The sequence below is a fragment of the Oryx dammah genome, unplaced genomic scaffold, assembly GCF_014754425.2.
Source record: "Oryx dammah isolate SB20612 unplaced genomic scaffold, SCBI_Odam_1.1 HiC_scaffold_17, whole genome shotgun sequence".
NCBI classification, from domain to species: domain Eukaryota; kingdom Metazoa; phylum Chordata; class Mammalia; order Artiodactyla; family Bovidae; genus Oryx; species Oryx dammah.
Genome location: NW_024070201.1, coordinates 42,964,953 through 42,990,422, shown reverse-complemented (window position 1 = coordinate 42,990,422; position 25,470 = coordinate 42,964,953). Strand labels below are relative to the sequence as shown.

Below are 25,470 nucleotides of genomic sequence, written 5' to 3'. Positions count from 1 at the left end.
GGGGTGACCATCTAGTGCAGGCTCAGTGAAGAGGTACTGGAGATAAAAGCACCCTCTCAAGGAGTCTTTCCTAATCACAGAGCTTTTCCTTCAGAAGCCAAATAGTTACTAAAACAGACAGTGGTAGGGCAAACAGAAAAGTAGAGTCCCATTACTTACCAAAGAAATTCCTCTGTGTGTCAGGAATCTATGTTAAACCTGAAATTCAATCTCACCTTCTCTGCCCTTCACAGACCATTCCATCTAGCCGGCGGACCAAGGCTGAACACAGATCTCATGAACACCAAGGACTGGAAGTTTATCAACACCCTGTACATTTTCTTTTCAGAACCCTCACCCCTGATTTACAGAACCCAAACAGGATCAGTCCCACAAAAAAAAGTATCTATCAATAGAAACTAGTCAATGTTCAATTTCCAGCGAGTGAAAGGTATGGCCTAACAAATTTCTTTCCTCAAACATTGCCAACAAACTTGAAGACTCCAAAAGAGACCTGTGGACTAAAAAATCAGAATTTACTTACAAATGCTAATTTACTGACATATTACTTAAATCTTCCAAAAACAAATTCCATCTTCTTACTGCAAAATGAGAGGGAATCATAATATAACACTTAATTAACAACTTGTCTCTACAAGTAGTTAATGAGTTTAATGAGAAAGATGATCACTCCTCCTACCCAGACAAAGAGACGTGATTCAGCCTATCTGTTTCCAAGTCTTGCCACACATGCTTACCCTGCCCAATTTTTGATATGGACTGGTATTCTCAACATTCAACCAGATACACCTTTCAGAAAAAGATGAAACCCACAAATATCCAAAATCTTATCCTAATTTCCAGTGGATAGAAAGGAGAACAGGACAGTAAACAACACAGAACAATTCAAGGGGGAAAATGCTCATTAACTATTTTAGATAATTAAGAGGAATGCACCAGTCAGAGTAATGGTACAGACTTAGATCTGGATTTTAAGCAAGTTAGCCAGTCTAGGTTCCTCAACTGTAGACACCAGAGCATCAACAAATTCACTCACAGCTGTTGTGAGAATTTGCTAAAATGATGCAAGTGAAAATGGCTAGTAAAACACAATACGTATGAGAGAGAAAGCATGCATTCTGCTAATGATGTACCACAAATCTAAAATCTACAGAAATCTTTAAAACATGTTGCTTGATCTCAAGAACTATGCAGAATTGAGTTGTATTTATTCAACTTCCTTTAGTTAATTAGCTACGTGCCAACCCCCACTCCAGAGCCCTTCTCTTTCCCCTTGTTTTTTTCCTTTTCAAATTCAATCTTCCTCTCAGCCAATCATCCCTCTCAAATTTTGACAACTTGGCCCTAGTTGTACCACAGACCTAGAATATGAACACCTCATACTGGTTTCCCAAGCTCCTTACCATGGCCAAAAGGCTGCACTTGAACTAGCCTCCACCATCTTCTACTCCTAATCTACTTGCCCCCTGTATTCTAACAATGACGACTTTCTTTCTGTTCTCTCAACAAGCCAACCTCTTTTTCACCCCCAAAGACTTTGCTCTGCTGTTCTCTCTTCCAGGAAGGTGAAAGAAAGTGAAGTCACTCAATTGTTGTAGCCTACCAGGCTCCTCCGTTCATGGGATCCTCCAGGTAAGAATACTGGAGTGGGTTGCCATTTCCTTCCCCAGGGGATCTTCCCAACCCAGGGATCAAACCCTGGTCTCCAGCATTGCAGGCAAACACTTTAACCTCAGAGCCACCAGGGAAGTCCCTGTCTCTGCTGCAGAGATAACTACTAACACATCAAAGTCCTTGTGTGGTAGAGCTCTAAGTAGAGCAGAGGTGGGGGCAGGCAGTAAATAAGCAAACAAATCACAAATAAGATAAAGACAGTGATATGAGCGATGAAGGAAATAATGGTGATGTGAAAGAGAGAGGCAAAGGAACTTGAGAACTATTTTCAAAAGAGAAGTTCGAGAAGGCCTCTGGGAGAAGATGACATTGAAGCTTCAAGGACAAGAGAAAGCTGTGAATGTGCGGATTTGGGGAAGGTACCTTCTTGGACTTCCCTGGTGGCTCAGAGGTTAAAGTGTCTGCCTGCAATTCCGGAGACCCTAGGTTGGGAAGATCCCCTGGAGAAGGAAATGGCAACCCACTCCAGTATTCTTGCCTGGAGAATCCCATGAACGGAGGAGCCTGGTAGGGGTCGCAAAGAGTCAGACACGACTGAGCGACTTCACTTTCACTTTTCACTTTCTGCAGCATAGAGAATGGTGCCTAGAACAGGATGAAAGTGAAAGTCACTCAGTGGCGTCTGACTCTTTGCGACCCCATGGTATAGTCCATGGAATTCTCCAGGCCAGAATACTGGAGTGAGTAGCCATTCCCTTCTCCAGGGGATCTTCCCAACCCAGGTATCAAACCCAGGTCTCTGACATTGCAGGCGAATTCTTTACCCGCTGAGCCACAAGGGAAGCCCAAGAAACGAAGAACAGGATGGACATTCAATAAAGACATATTGAATGAATGAATAAATAAATATCATTTCTAAACAAAAGAGGTAGATTTGGACACTCTCCCTGCCCTCCATGGGATCTCAGGGAAAGACTGCAAGTTAAAAAGAGAAAAGACTGAGGAGAAATAAACTCTAAGGGAACACAAACAGATAAAGCCATCCCAGTCCCCCTACTGACATTAACTGCTATTGCTGGCCAGGATGATGTCACAGGTATTACAATCTCCACAGCTTGCCTTCTCCCCCCGCTAACTTTTCTTATCATGGTAGAATGCACATAACTCCACGGTCTTATCCTTTAGTTTCTACAGCTTCCCAGGGCTCAACTTTTTCTAGCAGATCTATGTAGACATCTGACCTTGGGTATTTTTCAGGTGAAAAGAAGTCTGGGTAGCATTGCATATAAAACCCACCTGGGTTTACCAAACAGATGGGGGTTTCGAGAAGAAACTTGTCTATTTGTATTTAATGAGGTCTAAACACAACACAATTTTCTAGCTGTTCCTCACTGTTTTCTTTTTAGCTTAGCCCCTGCCACTTCCCTTTGGGCACTTACTCAGCGTTAAGAAAACCCACAGTCCTTCTTACCACTAGCATCCTCACAGCCAGCTCTCCCAGCACAACTGAGCAGTGACCCTACCCTGAGTGGCAGCGATGACGCCCACCCAAAGAGCCTGGGACCCAGAGAGGACAGTGCTGCTCAAGCCATCTCAAAGACAGCAATTTATCTGGCATTTCCATTTATGTCTAAAGCCCAAGTGGTGACTAAATCTGGAGGTGAGAGAGGAACAAAGAAAATAAACTTCAGGGCTCTCTTTCTGGATTCCAAAGTCTCAGTTCTCCGAGTCAAGTCACAGACTGCAAACCAAGGCCACGGCCATTGCTAAGTTCAACTGAGCTATCCCAGGTATTTTCCTTTCGCATTCAAACACCACACTTCTTGAGAGCTGCCAGGGTCAGTCAGGTTCTTTCACTTCCTTTCCCTATTTGCATCCATTTGCCAAGAGACAAAATCTAGGCACACGTGGATCTGACTTTCTTATTCTCAGATCTCTACAAATGAGTACGAAACCTCACGTGTGGTTTCTACACCCTCTGGTCTTCACTTCTTTTAATCACTCCTTCAGAACACACGGGAGGTCAAAAATTGCCAATAAACTAAAAAAGGTAGGGAAGTCCAGCACAAAATCTGCACCAAGGAAACTTACCTCCGGTAAGGAGAGTCAGGCATAGTGTAGGCAGCTGAAAATACTATCAAGGCTGAGCTTCCCCTGAGTGTATATAGGGAGCTACTGCAGAGTTTGAGCTCCTGCCTCTGGGAGCCTACAGAAGTAAGACTGCGGAAGAAATAAGATGTTTGACCCTAATCCGCAGTTTGGTCTTCTGAAGCAAAAGGAACCTTAAATTATAAACAGCCTCACTCAAAGGGAAAATTTGTGAAGCACCTACTCCCAGGAACTCCCCATTCTGCCCCAGGCCAGCCTGGGTTCAGCAGGCCCATAAATTGGCACTGTTGATGTGACCTTCCCAGACTGTTTCAACAAGAGATAACAACAAAGCTGAGAGCTTTGGTAGCACTCAAAGGAGATTTGAGGGACTTAAAACATGCTGCTAAATTTGGCAGCAAAAGTTCCCATTTCTTGCCGTTGAAAAAGGCAATCTCTTTATAATTACACTTGTAGATAAGATGCACCAAGCTACTGGAACTACTCATTCTTCTGAGGAACAGGTTAGAAGCTCCTGGACCCAACCCACTGCTCCTCTGAGACTGGTCTCAGAGTCCAGTGAGGGGACAAATGTCACCTGGGGCTGCGGAGGCAACCTGTCTCCTGGAAGACAAAGTGCCGGGAGCCTCTCCTACAACTCACTGTCTCAACTGCAACCACCTGCCTGGGGATATTCACCACTCACAGCTCTCTCTGCCCCTGAATTTACATTCTCCCTCAGCCCACTTCCCACCTTACTCTTTCACCAAGGGCTCTGCTACAGAACACGCATGACTCATCAGAGAGGGTCCTTTCAACCTAGATGCTCCTTTGTTTAGCCAGACTCCCCCTCTAGCTTACATATTTCTTTACAAAAGCAAGGTACAGGAGCTACAACCCTTGCACTGATAATGAGCGCATGTGCTAAGCCCTATGGACTACTTTGCCCATAGGGTTCTCCAGGCAAGAATACTGGAGTGAGTTGCCATGCCCTCCTTCTGGGGATCTTCCTGACCCAGGGATCGAACTCACGTCTCTTAAGCCCCCTGCATTGGCAGGTGGGTTCTTTACCACTACCACCACCTGGGAAGTCCATGCACTGATAGGGGACACTTATTACTGCCCTGCTGATACTAGATATCTGTCCAAGACATAGAGGAAGTGGGTAGCACCTCACATTTCTCAGCAGAACAAACCAGACAGACTAGCCACTCAGAATCAAACTCTGCTTGACTTACAAGAGAATAATAAATATAACAATCATTGCTCACACTGCATGAAGTGCTAGATATGAGGTGCTATTCTCAGCACTTGACATTTAGACCTCGCCACGACCCTATGAAAATAGTACTATTACCACCTCCATTCTACAGATGAGGGACTGGGTCCTAGGAGGCTAAGTGCCTTACGCAAGGTGACTGAGCTGGGATGTAGCAAAGCCTGAATGTGAACCACAACAGCCTAACCCGGGTCTGGACATCACTCTTTCATTGGAGGGCTCTTCCCCTAACACACAGGTTTGTCTCTGAGCACAAGCCGCTCACTCCAGGATCTACAGGAGAGAGGAGCCATCAGAAAACACTTGCCAGTTTTCTCCACCGAGAGAGGGAAACTGTGGACAGAATTTATTCACAGAGCTGGTCTAAGTCTTTGCGGCACATCAGTACTCCAAACATCTACTGACCAAAATTTTTCCAGAGGCACTAAGTGAAACCACCACCTCTATTTCTTACTGACCTGGGAGACTTTCTAGCTTACTAAGAGATAGAGCCTCTTCGCAAGTTGTTGTGCAGCTGAGAACAAGCTCCCAGTCTCCAAGTTAAAAGAACCAAGTCGGAACGTTTCCCAGAATCCAGCTGATGGGGTTTTTTTTAAGTTACTCAAATATGTTTTAAAGCATAAACTACATATGTAGGTCAATTTGAGGAAATAAAATGTATCGACTACTATATTCAGTTTCATAAGACTTTAGGGAATCTAGTTGGAAAGATAAGATGCATTTCAAGTGCCGAGTCGGAATGTCAACGAAAACACCCAATCCCAATCCCCCTTGCTAGAAAAGGTAGCTGAAGCCTAGGACTAACACTCGGATCTTCTTACTACGAGGCCAGGGCTCCTTCTCCTGCTGCATGCAGGCAGAGACGTTCCTAGGAGGGAGAGATCTCCAACAACAGCAGCAGTTAGCACTTACTGAGAGCATGTGTGTGCCAGAAACTAAGCTAAGTGCTTTATACAAATTAACTCCTGCAACAGATCGTTGGGATGGGTAATATTACTCCCAATTTACAGATGAAGACACTAAGGTTTTATAGAGGGGAACTGCAGGGGTCCACAGGGAGTAAGAGGAAGAGCCAGACTGTGAACCTCCAGAGCCGGCCTCAAAGCCCATGTTCTAAGCTGGGTTTTGAAGGACACAGAGAATTCACAGAAGAAAGATGAGCGGTGCTAGGGTAGCCAGTGCCCAGAGCACTGGGGGCAGCCAGCTTGGACAGGGCCTCCAGGGCTGGGTTAAAGAGGACCTCAAGATCCCGCCTGGGCTGGCCTGTAGGAGAGGGGCAGGCAAAAAGCAGTTCTAGACTCCCCTGGCTGTGAAAGTAAGCGTCCTTCAGGAGGATAAAGCTGAGCCTGTGAAGCTGGGTCAAGAAGGACCGCTTCAGCGACTCTCCTGAGGCCTTGACAGAAAGAGGAAGAAAATGCAAAGTCTACACTCCTTCTAAAAGAAGGGTCTGATTTGCCTTTTCTAACACAGTAACCCCAACCTGATCAAGAGATGCCAGCCATAGTCTCTTCAAAGTGCTGCTCTAAGTTGATGATAATAATGGAAAGCGTTGAACATTTACTGTGGGCCAGGCACTGGGCTGAGAGCTTTACATGCATCATTTCAGTCAATCCTCACCACAACGCTAACCAGCTAAGAACTATCATTACAGGAAGTCCCCTATGTAAAACCTTCAAGTTGCAAACTTCCGAAGATGGGAACGTGCGTTCACACGTCCACTCATGGAAGTTTGTTCACACATCTGGTGCTCATTGTCACGTGTGTGTATCCTCTACAAGTGGTTGCACTTTTATGTACTTTACAGTACTGTGTAGAGTACAGTAGTACATTTATTTCAAGCTAGATCTACAAGAGGATGACTTCACTGAAGTCCTTGTGAAGACCTGATGGAATTGTAGGCCAGCCTCTAGATACCAGCTATTGTACTGTACTACTGTACTTTTCAAGGTACTATACTGTAAGATTTAAAATGTTTACTTTTTGTGTTTGTCTTTTATGTATTATTTGTGTGGAAAGTACTATAAACCTATATATATATATATATATGTATATACATCTAAACCTATATAAACCTATACGGTACTATACTGCTGATTATGTTAGTTGAGTACCTAGGCTAACTTTGTTGGACTTTGAACAAATCGGGCTAACAAATGCACTCTCAGAATGGAATTCATTCATATACAGGGGACTTACTGTATATCCATTTTAAAGATGCCTCACAGAAAACTGAGGCTCAGAGAGATTAGATAAATTACCCAAGGTCACATAGATAACAAATAGTAATATCAGGTTCTAAATCTAGATTTATTTAAGATCCCTGAGATCCAGCCCTTAATCACTTCACCAGACTGCCTATAAGATACTCTAGTATCATATGTAAATAGTTCCATCAGAGCTGCTCAAAGGCAGCACCATACACTCTCACTGGGCATCGAACAGTCACTGAGAGTTGAACACACACATTACAGGTTGACTCCCTTAAAAGCAATCTATAACACTCAGTTGTCAGAACTCAGTAAGGGAGCCTCTGTTCCAAGACACAAATGAGCACACAGAGCTAAAGAGCTCTAGAGACCAGCTGACTCTGTAGCTTTCTTTCCAATTTTCCCGTTCTCCTTTCCCCATTCCCCACCCCCTGCACACACACCCCGTCGCCGTTGCCCGACACTCCCAGAGAAGCTGCCACCCGGGCCTGGAACCCTCACCCTCCTCCTATTTCCAGTCCTTGGTTGGCTCTCTTCCATCACTCAAATAGTGCCTCAAATCAGAGTCTAAGAGTTGGACCCTCTTCCTTTTGCCCAGTCTAAAGCATGAACAGTCATTAACCCTACCATCAAAACCTAAAACTTCAGTAGGTCTGTGCTCCTTCTCAGTCACATGGACAGAGGCTCACATTGGGGAGGAAATAAGCCTAATAAATCATGTAATACAGTGTGTGTGTGTGTGTGTGTGTGTGTGTGTGTGTAGGGAAATAAGCCTAATAAATCATGTAATACAGTGCGTGTATGTGTATGATAAATCTCACGCTTGATTTTTTTTTAAATCTTTCCCATTTCTTGGCCCAGACCCTCTGGATTCACTGACTAAATGAGTGAACAGACCAAGAGAACATGTGGAGACCAGGGATGTCTCCGAGTCCAAGAGCAAATGAACAGGGGTGTCGACCTCAGTGCCAGCCACCCCCACCCACTCCTGCCTTCACGGTGCCTGTTAGGACCTACACAAAGCTGTCTCCGTGAGCCCCCTGGGGCAAACCAGCCTTCTGGTAAGTCGTGAAGGCCTTCTAGGTTAGTCCAGGTACCCCCCCTCTGCCACCCGTCCTATCCCTGAGAACTACCTTTTCCCCAGTCCCCTTCCCAGGGCCTCTCTCCTGTTTCCTCCAGTAGTCTTCCTACTGCTTCAGAGCTTGTCTCCATAACCCTGTGTTCATCTCATTTTACCCAAGTTCAAACAGCCCTTCATTCACTGTGACGTTTCCTATTAGCCAATTGCCAACTCACATACAAATCCCTTCAGTGACGACAAGTCAAACAGAAATATAGTCTGGATCTTTGAGAAACAGGTAGTTTCATGACAAACTCTCAGGGACAAGTTAGCTTTGTTTAAGAAGGCTTCATATCCTGATTGCATATAATTCACCTTTTATATAGACAGTGCAGCTTTCAGATGAGAAGAGTACTGTGATCATTTCAACATCCCCTCAACAACAGTATACCAGTATACCAGAGTCAAAAAAAAAAACAAGAGAATGGATCTTTGGAGAAATCCTTCACTAAGGTAGTCTGGACTCATTTGGCATCCTCCTCTCTGCTCAACACACACACACCCAGGCCAGTCTTTCTAGGCCTATGGCTAAAGACAGAGACCTTGGATTTTTTTTTTTTTTTGGAATAGAGTTGCTTTACAATGTTGTGTTAGTTTCTGCTGTACAATGGAGAGAATCAGCTATATGTTTACATATATCCCCTTCCTCTTGGACCTCCATCCCAACCCCGATATTTTCTATCAGACAATATCACATGGCATGTTTCCCCAAGACAGACTTACCCAGCATTTCACCACCCCACCCTCCACCTACCGGGACAGGTGCACAGAGCACCTCCGCCCCAGCAGAGCACAGGGCCTCCATCCCCACCCCTAGAAGAAGGCACTCACTAAAGCACGTTTTCCCACAGACAGAGAGATCTCTGCAGACCATGCCAGATGGTCATTTTTTCCCTTCTCTCATGCCCTCCTGGCCCCTTCTCCACTTTCCATGGTTCCTCTAAATCAAAGAACTCACTCATCTGTCAGCAGATGGGCCCTCCCCCTACCCGCAGCCTGTTCTCCCCAGTGAAGGTGGAGGCATGGAAGGCAGACAAGCCAAAGCCCTGGGGGGCTGCTGCCTGGTCTCCGCCTCCTCCAGGCTCCAGGCTTTCCCTCTGCTTGGCTGTCTCAGCAAACTCTCCTGGGCCCCACACAAAACATCAGGAGCCTCCAGGGCAACAGGTAACAGCTAAGAGAAGCAACAGACCACGTGCTCTCAGCCTCTCAGTCCCACCAGCCCACAGGGAGGTGCTTGGGAAGGCCCAGGACTCAGACCCTCCACCTCACTCCGGTGACTGGTGGGTCTCCCAAATAGTTCACTGAATCCAGTGAGGTGGGGACTGGGGCACACCCCTCCCCATCTCCAGCCAGCAGGATGGCCATGAAATCTGGAGTCAGGGCACTGCTCCAAACGGTACCCCCAAGCCCTTCATTCCAGGGACAGGGCAGAGCCAGCAGAACTGAGGATGGCCTTGGCTTGTCCTCCAGGGTATTTCAAAGTTTCAGCTCCCAGGGGTTACTGATAATTCTAATTTTGTAGACAGAAGGATCCCAGGGCTGGAGAGTGCAGGAAGAGCAGTAGAAGAAGTAGGAGAGAGAGAGTGAGAACAGAAATGTTACTTTTTAATCCTTAAGGAACATGGAGGGGTCCAATTTGTGACTCAGCTCTGGGAAGCTGGACTGAAGGAGCGGGAAACAGCTGCAGACCCGCGCTAAGCTGTGGACAGCTTCCCCCAGGCTAGCAAGGCTGCTGTGACAAGACTCACCTGGAAAAGAAGGCTCTGTTGTTTTTGTTTGTTTTTTGTTATTTTTTTAATCTGTTCAGGGGCTTCTTCCTAGGCACCACTCCAGGGCCTGGCTGCCAGGTGTGCCCCTGCCCTACAACAAGAGCTGCGGCTGCAGGTGGGGTACCAGCCCCGCCTCTGTGTTCCTGCCTAGTACCCAGGAACCTCCCAGTGTCCCCGAGGACAGAGCTGGCTTGCCCTTGCCCAGAGGCTCCCCACTCCCCTGCGATTCTGCTCCCTGGCACAGTCCCAGGGCATATCGAGTATCTCTGCCCTTGGAATTCCCACTTCCTCATTTCTTTCTTTATTTCTTGTTTCCCTCTAAGCTATAGCTACAGGTTCCTAAGAGAGCTGCTCAGCCCCCAAGGACCTTTCAGAGCAATAACTCTTCCTGCCAGTTAGAACCCTGCCTTTAAAACCCAGGACAGAGGAGAAAGGCCTCTGGGCTCCCTCAGAACAGTTTTCCCAGCATAACCTAACAGGATGAAGCAACGGGCCCTAGCAACTAGTAGCTTCCCTTCCAGCTCCTAAAATCTATGACTCTGTAAACACCAGGCAGCTAGCTGTGGGACGCTGGAAAAGCCAAAGGGTCTCTTGAAATCCCTCTCCTCTGAACGAAAACACGTGAATCAGGGGACCCAAGGAAAGCTTCATCTCTCAAGGATCATTTACGAGGCTCCAAGCCTACAGCGAACATCACTCTTACTAAACCTGCCTGTATGTTTCCTTTAACATCTTGAAGTTTTCAAAGGTTTTTCTCATTTTTATTTATAAATGCAAAAAAGAAGAGGGGCCTTTATAAATGGGAAAACCAGAACAGAGAGCAAAGTGACTTTCCAGAAGAGAGAGGGACTATTCTTCAAGGGTCAACTCATAATATCTTACATTATATAGGTCTTGACTGGTTTAAACGTCTTCTGTGGAAACTGTTTCATTTGCTCCTCCCAACAGTACTGTGGAGGAACTATTATCATGACCTCCATCTCACCAGCCAATAAATCTGAAGGTTGTAGAAGTTGGGAGTCTTGCCAATGGCTACCTGAACGGTGAGTAGCATGACCTAGTCACAATTCAAGTCTTCTAAACCCTAAGCTATTATCATTCTGCTACACCAGAAGAAAGAGCATCTGCTGGCCCTCTTCACATGAGCTGCTGCTGCTGCTAAGTTGCATCAGTTGTGTCCGACTCTATGCGACCCCATAGACGGCAGCCTACCAGGCTCCTCCATCCATGGGATTTTCCAGGCAAGAGTACTGGAGTGGGTCGCCAGTGCCTTCTCCGCTTCACATGAGCGAGGGACGTAAAATTGAAGGAGCTGCCCAACTACATCCACACAAATAGAGGAGAACTGAGATCTGGATCTGTGTTGCCCACCAAAAGGCCCAATGACTCCTCTTCATATCCCCTGACTTGAGTCCCAGCCAACAGCACCAGGCCACATCCCCCCAGTTAATCGAGGTGTCAACCAAGCAGAGGAGCCCTAGAATGGAATAAAAGGAAGTACCGCTTTACAAGTGGCCCGTCCGAGGTGCAGGGCCATTGAGTTCACCCTTGTGGAGCCCCGGGCGACAACAGTGATGCACGCATGTACACATTCAGGGAGCCCGATTCGAGACACGGCCAGTGCTTTCATTGGCAAGCTGACCCGAAGTTAATCAGAAGGCCCCCGCATTGTATGCCGGAGTACAAAAGACATTCTGTTCAGAAAGTTCAGGAAGAAAAACCAACGAGCTAGGACCGCAGCTGTTCCCTCATCCCACAGGGAAACCAAAAGCAGCCACCGAGCCTCCTGAGGCCCAGGAGTAAGTTTAAGATATAACATGGCTGAAGCAGAAGCACGTCTCCTGTGGGGTTCTCTGCTGCAGGGAGTGTCCACCACGTGAAACCTCCTGTTGAGATCACTGACAACCTGGGCGATCCCGTCACCTATACAAGTGCCTTTCTGGAATGATCTCCTCCCCGAGGCCACACTGCGCTCACCACACACCGGTTCTCTAGGTCAGGATAAGTTTTACCGAAACACAGGACAAACAGTGTAGAAGGAGTACGTGGCAGGGACACCACATGCTCTGAGACTTGATTCAAACATTAACCAGGAAATCCATTCAGCACAACCACAGCGCTTCAGCTCTCCTCAGGTAACCCAGCTCTTAGCAGCAACCCACTCAGAGATATCGGGATAAGAAACCTCTTAACAGGTCCCACACCCCCTGACGCCCCCAGCCTCCACCCCATACATTTGTTTAGGAAAACCTGTGATGGATTTTATTAATAATAAAGGAGGACAGCTTGCTTCTTACCAGCCTACCTGGGGGACAGAGAGAGAGGAGAGACTGACCGTGGTTTAGACATCCCTAGGACAGCCCCTCTCTCCTAATAACTACCCCAGAGAGACTTGGAGCTCACTGCAGCTCCCAGCTGGGTTAATTAGCTTTTATTTTTTTCATTAGGTCAGACAGAGCAGCACCAAAAGACAACAGTGTTCACTAGAACAAAACCAGCCACTCAAAAGACACTAGAGTTTCCATGAAAGAACTACAAACACATTGCAGGAGTGATGATAATTCTCTTTTTTTTCCCTACATAAAAGACTCTTCCCGTAAAATTTCCTGAGCCTTTGTGCTAAATAAAAGTAAGATGATGATTCCTATAGTGAAGTCTAAACACCTCAGGTTCAGCAAGAGTGAGATCAGCTAGATTTGCAAAGTCAAGAAAACTGGCTGCCTCCCTCCTCCGTAAGCTAATAGAATCCAACTGTTGGAGCATGACATCATTCCTGAGCCCCAAACCCTGAGCACAGCAGAGCATACAGACACTCGCCGGCCTCCCAGAAAACAGCCCAAGACTACGGCCAGGAAAGGAGGAAAAACAATCCGAGCCGAGAGCTGACTTACCTGAAAGTCCCGGTGCTTTCCTGCCCACTCCATTCTCGGCAGAGTCTGGCTCACACCACAGTCTGTTAGGGAGCCCACGGCCCCCAAATCCACTCGCTCCGGCTCCGATACCTGCTGCGAGCTTCCCACAGCTCCTTCCTCTGACCTTTCGTAGCGCTCCTTCCAGCCAAATAAGCGGAGCACTGCTGGCCGGCCAGGCCAGTCGTCATGGAGACCCTGTTCTCGCCAGCGCTCGCTCCGATGTCTCCCTCCCTCCCTCCCTCTCCCCCTCCCTCTCCTCCCCCCCCCCCCCCCAGTCTCCCCCTCTCTCCCTCAGTTCTGGGAGGCTTTCACGGAACAGCACTGTCTTTTGATCAGCTCAGGCTCCGCACGCATTCCACTCCTCCTACCTCCCTTCCAGCCAGACAAGGGCTCTGGGCTGCTCCTGGGAACTCGCTTCAGCAGCTCAGAGGGGAGAAGGGAGAAGACAGTGAGTGGACTTGTTTTGTTCCCCTCCAGTGTCTCATTTTTTATAACTTGGAAGAGTCCCGGCTGGGGAGGGGGGTGAGGGCGGGAGGGAGTCAGCTGGAACGCTTGGAGGGGAAGCCAGCCCTTCCTCTGGGTCCTGGAGCGAGGATAGGGAGGACCCAGATGCCCTGCCTTGACTTGTTTGTGCACTTGGGGTTTTCCGGGCAGCGGGCTGAGGCGGAAATGCACTCACATCTCAGGAGCTCGCCTGGACGGGCCTCTCTGCTTACCTTACTGCCTGCCCAGGTTGGGGCGACGACTTCAACCAGCACAGGGACACATGCTGCTAGCGCCGGTGCCAAAGCAGCCTCTCATCTCCCTGCGATGGAGAGGAAAGACTCAGTCAGCACCAGGAAGCATCCTGGGCAATCCAGAGTCACAGCCCGAGCATCAGACGCGACACAGATGCGGAAAGCCCAGGCTTTCTGTGAGCTGCTGTCCAAGTCAGAAATGGCATCAGTCCTGACCAAGAGCTAGCACAGTGCCTGGAACACAGCAAGTCCTCAAAGTTTAACTCCCTGGTACATATTTCTATTGTGTAATATTCTTTTACAGGATCTATCTTGTTTGATCCTCAAAACCTTTTGAAACATATTGTCATATTGTGTTAGTCGCTCAGTCTTGTCCAACTCTTTGGAGATCCTGTGGACTGTAGCCCACCAGGCTCCTCTGTCCACGGAATTCTCCAGGCAAGAATACCAGAGTGGGTTCCATTCCATTCTCTAGGGCATCTTCCCTATCCAGGGATTGAAGCCAGGTCTCCCATATTGTGGACAGATTCTTTACCATCTGAGCCACCATTATTATCACCATTTTATAGATGGGAAAACTGAGGCTCAAGGGGATCAAATGTTTAGTCCACAGTGACAAAGTTAGTTTGGCAGTTGAAGTACTAACAGTAGAGACCAATCTGCTGCCCCCTAGCCTGGTACTTTCCTCTAAAGTACACTGCCATCTGATCTTACAAACTAACAACTTTTTTGACAGCCAGTGATGAGATCAAGGCTGGATTCCCTGGGGAAGATAAAGACTCCTTCTGAGTCATGATAAGATAGACTCAATTATCATCCTTTCAGCCTTGAAGGCTCCGAGATAGCCTCTATGAGATGTGAAACAACTGGTGCACAGATTAGAGAAAAAAAGTCCTGCCCTACAGCTATACATTACCTTACAATTTTCAAAAAAACTCTCACAATCTTGGCTCATCTCTCAAACCCAATAGACCCCGAGTTAGGATTCCTGTTATCATACTAATTTAACAGATTTTTTAAAAAAAATCTAAAAGAGAGGTTAAATAACTTGCCCCAGGTCACAGAACCAGCAGATAGCTGATCTAGAAATAATACCCAAGCCTTTCAGCTCTTTCACGTACTAAGTAGAGCAGTTCCAAGGGCACCAGACAAAGCCAGGGTCAGAAGACCAGGCAGTACTGGGCTCTGTGACAGCCATATACCCTTGGGAAGTCACCAAGCCTTCCAGCTTTTACCCATTAAACCCATCCCCTGAGCAAGTGACAGGTCTGGGATAAGCATGAAAAGATGTGTGTCAAAGCATTCTCTTTAAATCAGGCACTGAGCTAAGAATTTCATTCATCTCAGCTGCTCTTCATCACAGACAAACACCTGGGGCAGTAGATATGGCCCCTAGAAAAGGACACAGAGGCTCAAGGAAGATACTTTTCAATATGTGTTAGCTGCTCAGTCATGTCCGACTCTTTGCGACCCCATGGGCTGTAACTTGCCAGGCTCCTCCGTCCATGGGATTCTCCAGGCAAGAATACTAGAGTGGGTTGCCATTTCCTTCTCCAGGGGATCTTCCCAACCCGGGGATCGAGCCTGGGTCTCCTGTATTCCAGGCAAATTCTTCACCATCTAAACCATCAAGGAAGCCCCATATTTTTTAATGTTGTCGCCTCAAGCAGTGCTAGAGAGATCCTGATGGAATCTTTAATGCAGAGACCCCCTTGCAGAATCTTTGTGTTTTTGACTAACCTTCAGTATTATAGCAAATTTCTTTAAACAAGATTTTAATTCACTCTAGTTTAAAAGGTAAATATACGCAGGAGATAAGGTAGGAGGAGCATCACAAAATCCAGCAGGAAATAACAGGGTGGCACCAACCCTAAGCGGGGGACACTGCTGCGTCAGTGGAGCAACCGGAGTGTCAAAGAGGGCGCACTCAACCAGCCACTAGAAATACCCAATCCAACACCCCGACCCAAGCACCAACTCAGGAATTCCTCAAAGGCCCTAGGGTCACCCGTCTGTGAAGGACAGGCTGAAAGGGCAGGGGCAACACCATCAAATCACTCACCTCCTCCCTTGTCCCGTTCCCAACAGACAGTCCTCTGCTCTTCTCCTGATCCCTAAGATGCACATTCCACCTGCCCAGTCTCCATACTGAGAAACAAGTGGCAATACCCATTCATTTCTACAATAAGACTCTAATCACAGTTATCATACCAACTCATGTTTATTGAGTGGGCTTCCTTGGTGGCTCAGCAGTAAAGAATCCACCTGCAATGCAGGAGACCTGGGTTTGATCTCTGATCCCCTGGAGAAGGAAATGGCAACCCACTCCAGTATTCTTGCCTGGGAAATCCCATGGACAGAGGAGCCTGGCGGGCTCCAGTCCATGAGGGGGCAAAGAGTCAGACACGACTTAGCGACTAAACAACAAATACCATATACCAGGCATTCCTCTAAGGAGCAAGAAGGGTCAGGGCGGATTACTAAAGCTGATGCGAGTCAGTCTCTTCTCTAAAGTAATGCAAACTTCAAAAAGCCTGCAGACCAGACCTGACACAGAATGCGGGCCATGCTCCCCCTACTGGCACACAGGGGTTACAGTGGTTCCTTAGGGCCTTGTCCTGGGTCCGGGGGAGAGGGGCCCAGACAGGGACACAGGAAGCGCCCCACTACTGGGGGAACTGGAATCTCTGCTGGGTGCTGCTACTGTGTGTAAGTTCCTTGAACTGGGCAGAGCAAGAGGTCAGCTGAGTCCTGCTGCCTCTGCAAGGCTGGATTCAGATCAATCCTACCTGACCTTTCCAGAAAGACAGGAACCTATAACCTGTGTGGTCTGCTGGGAGTCCCCATGCAGACTTGTACTGACAAGGAGGTACCTTTGTGCATCCCTACTTCTTTCTGGCCCGCAGCCAATCCACTTACCGACTCCAAACAATGCTACTTCCTAGATGTATCTTTCATCTGTCCATTTTTCTGCACCTCATTGCCACCCCAATCTCTCCCCTTAACTGCGATGAAAACCTCCTGACCACCCAGCTTTCACTCTTGCCCTCACAGTTCCATTCTCCACGGAGGTATCTGAATCACCTGTTTACACTAGGTCATGTCATTTCCTGCTTAACACACTCCAATGGCTCCCCAACATTCAGGGTAAAATCTAAAATCTTCCCATGTCCCTATAAGGCCCTGTATGACTCTTCTCCAGCCTCCTCTCCTCCCCTCCCCCTCTGGGTGCCAGCTCTGTGGGCCTCCTTTTAGTTCCCTAAAGTATCAGAGTTTCTCCAGGCTGTTCCCCTTTGCCTTGGATGCTCCCCTACGCCATAGTCTTTGCCTGGCAGAATCTTACTCAGCTCTACTTGCCTCTCACTTCCTAAGAGAAGTCTGCGACCCTCCAGTCTGAATGAGGACTTACCGTCCATGGCACTCACCATAATCTGTAATTGCTCCCTTGTGCCATAATGTGCTTCCCCCCAGGTTCCTTAGGAGCAGAAACCTTGAATGCTTTGCTAGCCACCTTATTCTCTGCATGTAGTATAGGGCCCAGCTTACAGCTGGCACGCAGTAAAAATCTGCTGAATGAATGCATAAAACCCCATTCCTTCCTGTCCAACAGGAAGAAGAAACTTAGAACGGCTATTTCATGTCACTCATTGCATCTTTTCATAGACTTACAAACTATAATTACATCTCTTTTCCTCATGTGCCTTGCCTGTGGGCTCAACCAAAAATTCCTGTAAAGTCTCCCTGTGGTTTGTTTCCCAGAACTTCTCTCGTAAGGTCACTCTTCTGGGGACGCACTCCAGGGTTTTACAGTCTTTCCCATTCCCAGAGAGCCCACTCACAGGCACGCCACTAGCACAGTCACTGCCAAACTGTGCAGGATTCGGGAACGGCCCAGTGCCCACAGATGAGGAGGTTCTCTCGGGTCAGTTCCATTCAAGCACAAAAATGCTTTCTCTCACTTCCACTGTGCAGGTCACTATGCTTACTGAAAATACACATTTACTTTAAAATGCCATCCTATGTTTTATATAATTTGGAGATGGGCATAAATACTGTTTTGAAAAAAAAAAAAGTTTCTCCATTACTAAAAAGAAACTGAAAACTACTCTCTGGGGGAAAAATAATTAAGACCTAACTAACAGCAACAGCGGTGTGACTAAGTCCAAACCCCTCCCATGACAGACGTCACCACCAAAATTTGAAATCCCTTTGGCTTCATCTGCCATATTCCCCTATCACTACCACTCCAATATAGGCACAAGCACAGCACACTGCCTGCTGCTCTGAAACTGCATTTTTTTTCTCTTCCTCCCTCGACTGCTCACAGTGTTACCTTTTTTCTGAGTGCCTCTCATTGCCCAACTACTTTCAAGGCCCAACTCAGTTACTACCTCCTCTGTGAAACAGTTCTTGATCTCCTGGCAGGATCTGTTTGTCTACTCTACAAGCACACAGCAGTCTGAAGATGCCTTTATCATGGTATTTATATAATTTTATCACTGTTACTTGCACTCCTGTCTCCCCCACAGTCGTGAGTCCCTTGAAATCTACCCACGTTCATATTTCATTCAGAGTAGGCAATGAATTAAAGTGTCAAATCATTTAAAAAGACTCTTAGAAGAAAAAAAAAAAAAAAAGAAACAGCTGCCCCTCGATAAGATGAAAGAATTTGAGAGAAGAATTCGAGAGGAGAAAAAAAATATATATGTATACGAGCATTAGAGTCTAGATTTGGTTACTATAAGAGATGAGATTCTATTCTTGTCCCTTTATAAACTGAAATGCCAAATGTGAAAATACAGGAGCAGAATAAATCTTTTAAAGTCACTCTTTACTTTGGGAGCATTGGAATTCAAGAAAAGAAAGCTGCTGTTATCTCAATTTTGGTCTTCCTTGGAAGCTCAGCAGTAAAGAATCTGCCTGCCAATGTAGGAGACATGGGTTCGATCACTGTGTTGGGAAGATCCCCTGGAGAAGAGAATGGCGACCCACTCCACTATTCTTGCCTAGGAAGTCCCATGGACAGAGGAGCCTGGCAGGCTATAATCCACAGGGTCACAAAAGAGCCGGACACGACTTGGCAACTAAACAACAACAATCTCAACATTACTAGTTGGATCCTAGAATGCCTAAGAGATGCAGTATAACTTCAGATGCCTGTAGGGAGCCTAGCTCCCAATGCCTACCAGACAGCTCCAGCAGTATGTCCACAGAGGACCCCCCGTTCCACCCATGTGTCCTACCCATTCTCCGACACTGGGCTCTGGCTGCCACGTGAGTAGGCAGGTTTCCACAAGAGCTCTTCAGGACTTTACAATTATCCTTTTCTAACTCTGAGTGGCAATGTGATTAAGAAGGGAAAAACTAAAAATCCAGGAGCAGAGAGAGAGTCATCAGGTCCCGCTTACAGGGCGGCGAGATCGTGAGCAGATCCTTGTGCCCCATAGGACCGCTGCCTTTTCCTGCATATAGTGAGATGGCTGTTGGGCTGTTGGAACTAGCGGTTCTCCAGTGGGCCCTTCTAGTGTCGATGTCCTATTGTATTGTTCTTTGGCGGTCACCCAGACCTGTTGTTCTATCCTAGTCACCCAGTCCCCTTACTTCCTGAATGAGTCCAAAGCAGCAGAAAGATTTCTTGTTTCAGGGGCTACAAAGCCTTCATCTAATCCTTTTAGCAGAGTCATCTGCCTGGGTTCAGACAGAAGACCACCACCACCAAAAGGCGACCTTTCCTGGAGGGAAAGATGGGATATTCAGGCTTCCTCCCTAAGAAGAGCTGGAGAGAGAAGACAGACACCAAATATCAGATGGGGAAATTAGGAAAGGGCCCAGGAAGTGCTTTGAGGAAAACTGCAGCTCTGCCAGGGACTCACTCCTAGCCACCAGTCTGAGACAAAGCAGCCTTTACAAAGCAGAAGAAATGGCAATATCTAAGTTCTCTTGGAAGGCAATCTGCTTACTGCCAATCAAGCAGTCTGTTCATGAGGTCTACCAGGGCTTTGAATTGACAAAACAAATGTCTCCCTCCAGATGGCAACCCCAGCCCTCCTCTGCTCAAGAACCATAGCTGGCAGGACGTCTCATGTGCTAGCCACTGCTGCACATACTTTGTTTCACAGCCTTCCTGGAAAAACAGAAATATCCATTCTTTGCTCAAGTCCTGCATTCTACGTAAAGAAATTCTTCCAGGTCCTTCAGTTCAGTTCAGTTTAGTCGTTCAGTCATGTCCGACTCTTTGCAACCCCATGAATCACAGCACGCCAGGCCTCCCTGTCCATCATCAACTCCCAGAGTTCACTCAAACTCATGTCCATCGAGTCGGTGATGCCATCCAGCCATCTCATCCTCTGTCATCCCCTTATCCTCCTGCCCCCAATCCCTCCCAGCATCAGAGTCTTTTCCAATAAGTCAACTCTTCACATGAGGTGGCCAAAGTATTGGAATTTCAGCTTCAACATCAGTCTTTCCAATGAACACCCAGGACTGATCTCCTTTAGGATGGACTGGTTGGATCTCCTTGCAGTCCAAGGGACTCTCAAGAGTCTTCTCCAATACCACAGTTCAAAAGCATCAATTCTTTGGCACTCAGCTTTCTTCACAGTCCAACTCTCACATCCATACATGACCACTGGAAAAACCATACCCTTGACTAGATGGACCTTTGTTGGCAAAGCAATGTCTCTGCTTTTGAATATGCTATCTAGGTTGGTCATAACTTTCCTTCCAAGGAGTAAACATCTTTTAATTTCATGGATGCAATCACCATCTGCAGTGATTCTGGAGCCCCCCAAAATAAAGTCTGACACTGTTTCCACTGTTTCCCCATCTATTTCCCATAAAGTGATGGGACCAGATGCCATGATCTTAGTTTTCTGAATGTTGAGCTTTAAGCCAACTTTTTCACTCTCCTCTTTCACTTTCATCAAGAGGCTTTTTAGTTCCTCTACTTTCTGCCATAACGGTCCTTACTCCTGCTCTAATCCCACCCGCCTCTGACCCATTTCCTACCCATCCTTCTAACCCTAAGGCTCTGAACTAGGAAAGTGTGGGTGCAGTCTATAATGACCCTAGATCCCACCACCCTGTGGTGAAGTGGCTACCGGACCTCTTTATGCTGGATCGAGCACGCTCTCCTTCCACGCGCCAGCTTTCCAGCCCTCGTCCATCTCCACTCAGCTCACAATCCTCAACATGAAGCTCAAAGTTCAGATCCCCAGGACACAAAGGACTCAAGTGCATTGATCCAGTCTCCTGGAATATCTGTCAGTCTCTTGGAGAGATTATACATGGGCTAATTTCTGGAATCTCTCAAATTCACAGGCCCCTGAACACTGCACCTTGTTAAATCCAAGCACTTTAACACTGGGCCACATAAACACAGTCTTGGGGCCAAGAACGACTGGACCAAGGAGACAGTATCCTTCACCCCCTCTGGAAGAAACATTTACCCTTCCAGAACGGGCTTACCGTGTTTACTTGGCTCACAACTCCAAGCTCAACCAAGATCTTATCTGTCATGACTGAACCGTCAGGATGGGGGAGACAGGGTACAAAGTGAGGAGAAAGGAGATAGAGGAATAAGAGGAATGTGGACTCAAATGGCTTTTCCACGATGTAACCAAGGAAAAACTTTGAGCCTCAGAAAAGAGTATCCCTCAGAATAAGATCTGGGCAAAGCAGTGGGAAATGTGGGTCCAGACCATATCACCTCCTCCAGGCTGTCTCCCCTGATTTTCCCAGATCCGACTGGATGCCCTACTCCCACCCACTGTACTCCTCAGAACAGCCTACAGCTCCAGTGCCTGCTGTGTTCACTGCCTTGTATTTTAGTGCACCAAGGCTTGTTCAGTTCGTTTCTCCTACTAACCTATGTCTTAACCTGAGCCTACTTTAGAGTTCCGTACATTGTACAATTAATAAATTGTTAACATATGAACTAAAGAAACCAACCAACTAAACTAACCAATGACGATGCTGTAACTACATGGCTATAACTACATGATCCTAATAAAGGATCAACAATATCACCATAGAACCTAAACCCCTTGGTCATTAGCACCTTAGAGCAGTCCAAGGTTTTTGTGATTATAAGACAAGGTTTTTGTGACTATACGATGATTATGTGGTATAAGAATATATTTTTTAAATTTTTAATGCTTTTATATTTATCATAATGTGTATTTTTTTTAAAAAGTTAGCCATCTATTAACCCCCTTTTCACTGATCTCATTACTAGGCCAGTGCTTAAGAAAGTATATATGTTTTTTTGTTTGCTTTTAGTTTTGTTTTGCTGAAATTAGTGAGTAAGAGTTTAAAGAGAAATGGGATACTTGCACAATTTCAAAGTATCTCTCTCAGAAATATGTACTGATTACAAAGAACTTGTCAATGGAGAAACCTGGGAGACATATCTAACCAAGTGATCAAAGTTAACATTACTAGTAATTAAACACATCAGCATCATGTATCCTTGACATGAAGCACTAAGAAGGGCATTGCACCTCTGTGGTGTTCTTCCCCCAAATCCATAAGCTTAATCTGATTTTGAGAAAACACAAAGCAAACCATCTAGAGGGACATTCTACAAAATACCTGCCCAGTACTCCTCAAAAATCTCAAGGTCATAAAAGACAAGGACAAACTGAAGGACTGCCATAGACTGGAGGAGACTAAGACACAACATCAAAATGTAATGTGGTATCCTACATTCCACCGTGGAACAGAAAAAGGACCTTAATGGGAAAGACTAATGAAATCCAAATTAAGTCTATAGTTTACATTATACCAATGTTAATTTCTTAGGTGATAATTGTACCAGAACTATGTCAAGTTAGAGAACTTGTATTATCTTTGCAGCTTTTCTGCAAATCTAAAAAAAAATTTTTTTTCTCATTAAACTTTTTTTAATGGGTCTCAAATTCTGTGACAGATTTTTGGTCAAGTTGTTTTCATTAAAAAGTACTGTTTTTAAAAACTAATAACTTAAACTGCCACACACAAAACATATGGTCCACGAAAACATTCTCCTTTCCTTCTGAAGGTTTTACGATGCATTGTTATCATTAACCAGTCTTTTACTATTAAACTTAAATGGCCAATTGAGACAAACAATTCTGAGACCGTTCTTCCACCACTGATTAAGACTGGGGTGGCAGGTATTGGGGATAATACTCATTTAGCCTTCTGAGCTTTCTGGGCAGACTTGGTGACCTTGCCAGCTCCAGCTGCCTTCTTGTCCACTGCTTTGATGACACCCACAGCGACTGTCTGTCTCATGTCACGCACAGCAAAACGGCCCAGGGGAGGATAATCAGAGAAGCTCTCGACACACATAGGCTTGCCAGGAACCATATCAATGATGGCAGCGTCACCAGATTTCAAGAATTTAGGGCCATCTTCCAGCTTTTTTCCCAGAACGACGATCAATCTTCTCCTTCAGCTCAGCAAACTTGCAAGCAATGTGAGCTGTGTGACAATCCAGCACAGGTGCATATCCAGCACTGATTTGGCCTGGATGGTTCAAAATAATCACCTGAGCTGTGAAGCCAGCAGCTTCCACGGGTGGACCATTTTTGCTGTCACCAGCCACATTGCCACGACGGACATCTTTGACAGACACGTTCTTGACATTGAAGCCCACACTGTCCCCAGGAAGGGCTTCACTCAGTGCTTCATGGTGCATTTCTACAGACCTCACCTCAGTTGTTACACTGACTGGAGCAAAGGTGACCTCCATGCCAGGTTTGAGAACACTAGTCTCCACACGACCCACAGGGACAGTACCAATACCACCAATTTTATAGACATCCTGGAGAGGCAAACGCAAAGGTGTGTCAGTTGGGCGAGTTGGAGGCAGGATGCAATCCAGAGCTTCAAGCAGGGTGGTTCCACTGGCATTGCCGTCCTTACAGGTGACTTTCCATCCCTTGAACCATGGCATATTAGCACTTGGCTCCAGCATGTTGTCACCATTCCAGCCAGAAATTGGCACAAATGCTACTGTGTCGGGATTGTGGCCAATTTTCTTAATGGAGGTGCTGACTCCTTAACAATTTCCTCGTATCTCTTCTGGCTATGGGATGGCTCAGTGGAATCCATTTTGTTAATGCCAACAATTAGTTGTTTCACACCCAGGGTGTAAGCCAGAAGGGCATGCTCACGGGTCTGCCCGTTCTTGGAGATACCGGCTTCAAATTCACCAACAGCAACAATCAGGACAGCACAGTCAGCCTGGGATGTGCCTGTAATCATGTTTTTGATGAAGTCTCTGTGTTCTGGGGCATCAGTGATGGTAACATAGTACTTGCTGGTCTCAAATTTCCACAGGGAGATATCAGTGGTGATACCACGCTCACGTTCAGCTTTCGAGTTTGTCCAAGACCCAGGCATATTTGAAGGAGCCCTTTCCCATCTCGGCAGCCTCCTTCTCGAACTTTTCAATTGTTCTCTTGTCGATCCCGCCACATTTGTAGATCAGATGGCCAGTCATGGTAGACTTCCCTGAATCTACGTGCCCAATGACAACGATGTTGATATGGGTCTTCTTTCCCATTTTGGCTTAGGTTTAACGGTGGTTTTCACAACACCTGTGTCCTGGCGGCAAACCCGTTGCAAAAAAAGCTAAAACTATTTTAAAATAAAAAGTTTTTTAAAGGTCAATTTAAAGATAAATACATACAAGTATATATGGTACAAATCATAAAGATGGTTAAGAATGACTCAAGTCTGAAAAGCAAGAGTGGTCACTCTTTACACCTACATCCAAGGAAGGCTGCCCCAGAATAAAAATCAGGGCTGCAGAAGAATATTTAGTAAAATTAGGAAGCATTCAGTTTATATTACTTAAATTAAAAGTAATTATCCCATTTTTGTTAAAAAAAATACATACATATATCACAAAAGTGCTGCACAGGAAAAAATGTCTGTACTGAAATAAAAATATCTTATCCCGAACCAAGTACAGAAGGCATTTATTAAACAGTAAATGGGATATGGTTTTTGGAAAGCATCTTGGCTAGATCAATTAAAATCTTCATATTCTTTGACTCAGTGGCCTCACTTCTGCCAAGATGTCTTAAAAAAATTTTTAAGTATGAGAAAAAAATGCATGTTCCCAAATTATATATAATAATGAAAATGAGAAACAAATTCCACATCATCCATTACCATATTAGTAAATTTCAAGTGTTTTTTGACCATTTGTTGTTGTTGTTCAGTGGCTAAGTTGTATCCAACTCTGTGACCCCACGGACTGCAGCACACCAGGCTTCCCTGTTCTTCACTATCTCCTGGAGTTTGCTCAAACTCATGTCTGTTAATTCAGTGAAGCCACCTAACCATCTCATTCTCTGCTTCTGGCGTCTTCTCCTGCCCTCAATTTTTCCCAGAATCACAGACTTTTCCAGTGAGTTGGCTCTCCACATCAGGAAGCCATGCTTCATTTTTGACCATGACCCATAATAAAAAAAAATTACATTTTACATAGTAAAACAGTATGTGCATGTATGAGAGTGTGTGCGCACATGTGTACCTGTACAAAACTGAACCAAAAAAGTTTCTTCAAACAATATTTTATCTTTACTATGAGTGAGGCCCTCTGTTGTTTTCTAGCCTAATCTACTTCATTAAAAAAAAAAAAAACAAGCAAGGCTTCTGGAGCCCCACTAAATTAATTTTGCATTTCACCAATTATGGCCTGAAGTCAGAAAAATATTGCACTAGATGGACAGTTGTGCAGCCATTAA

General features: G+C 46.0%; 1 protein-coding gene and 1 pseudogene across 3 annotated transcripts in view; both read right to left on the bottom strand.

The window, feature by feature from the left end:
• The window catches only part of DENND2B (DENN domain containing 2B), a 166,075-nt gene that overhangs the window by 107,527 nt on the left and 33,078 nt on the right, over positions 1 to 25,470 (bottom strand). The window contains exon 2 of one of the 3 annotated variants that reach the window (XM_040258426.1): positions 13,706 to 13,794. The gene's annotated coding sequence lies outside the window, so the exon portion shown is untranslated. Of the gene's footprint in view, positions 1 to 9,910; positions 12,946 to 12,968; positions 13,654 to 13,705; positions 13,795 to 25,470 lie in introns of those variants that run through there. The other 2 variants (XM_040258425.1, XM_040258427.1) reach the window with 2 other exon arrangements.
• Positions 22,657 to 24,293, bottom strand: LOC120876487 (annotated as a pseudogene).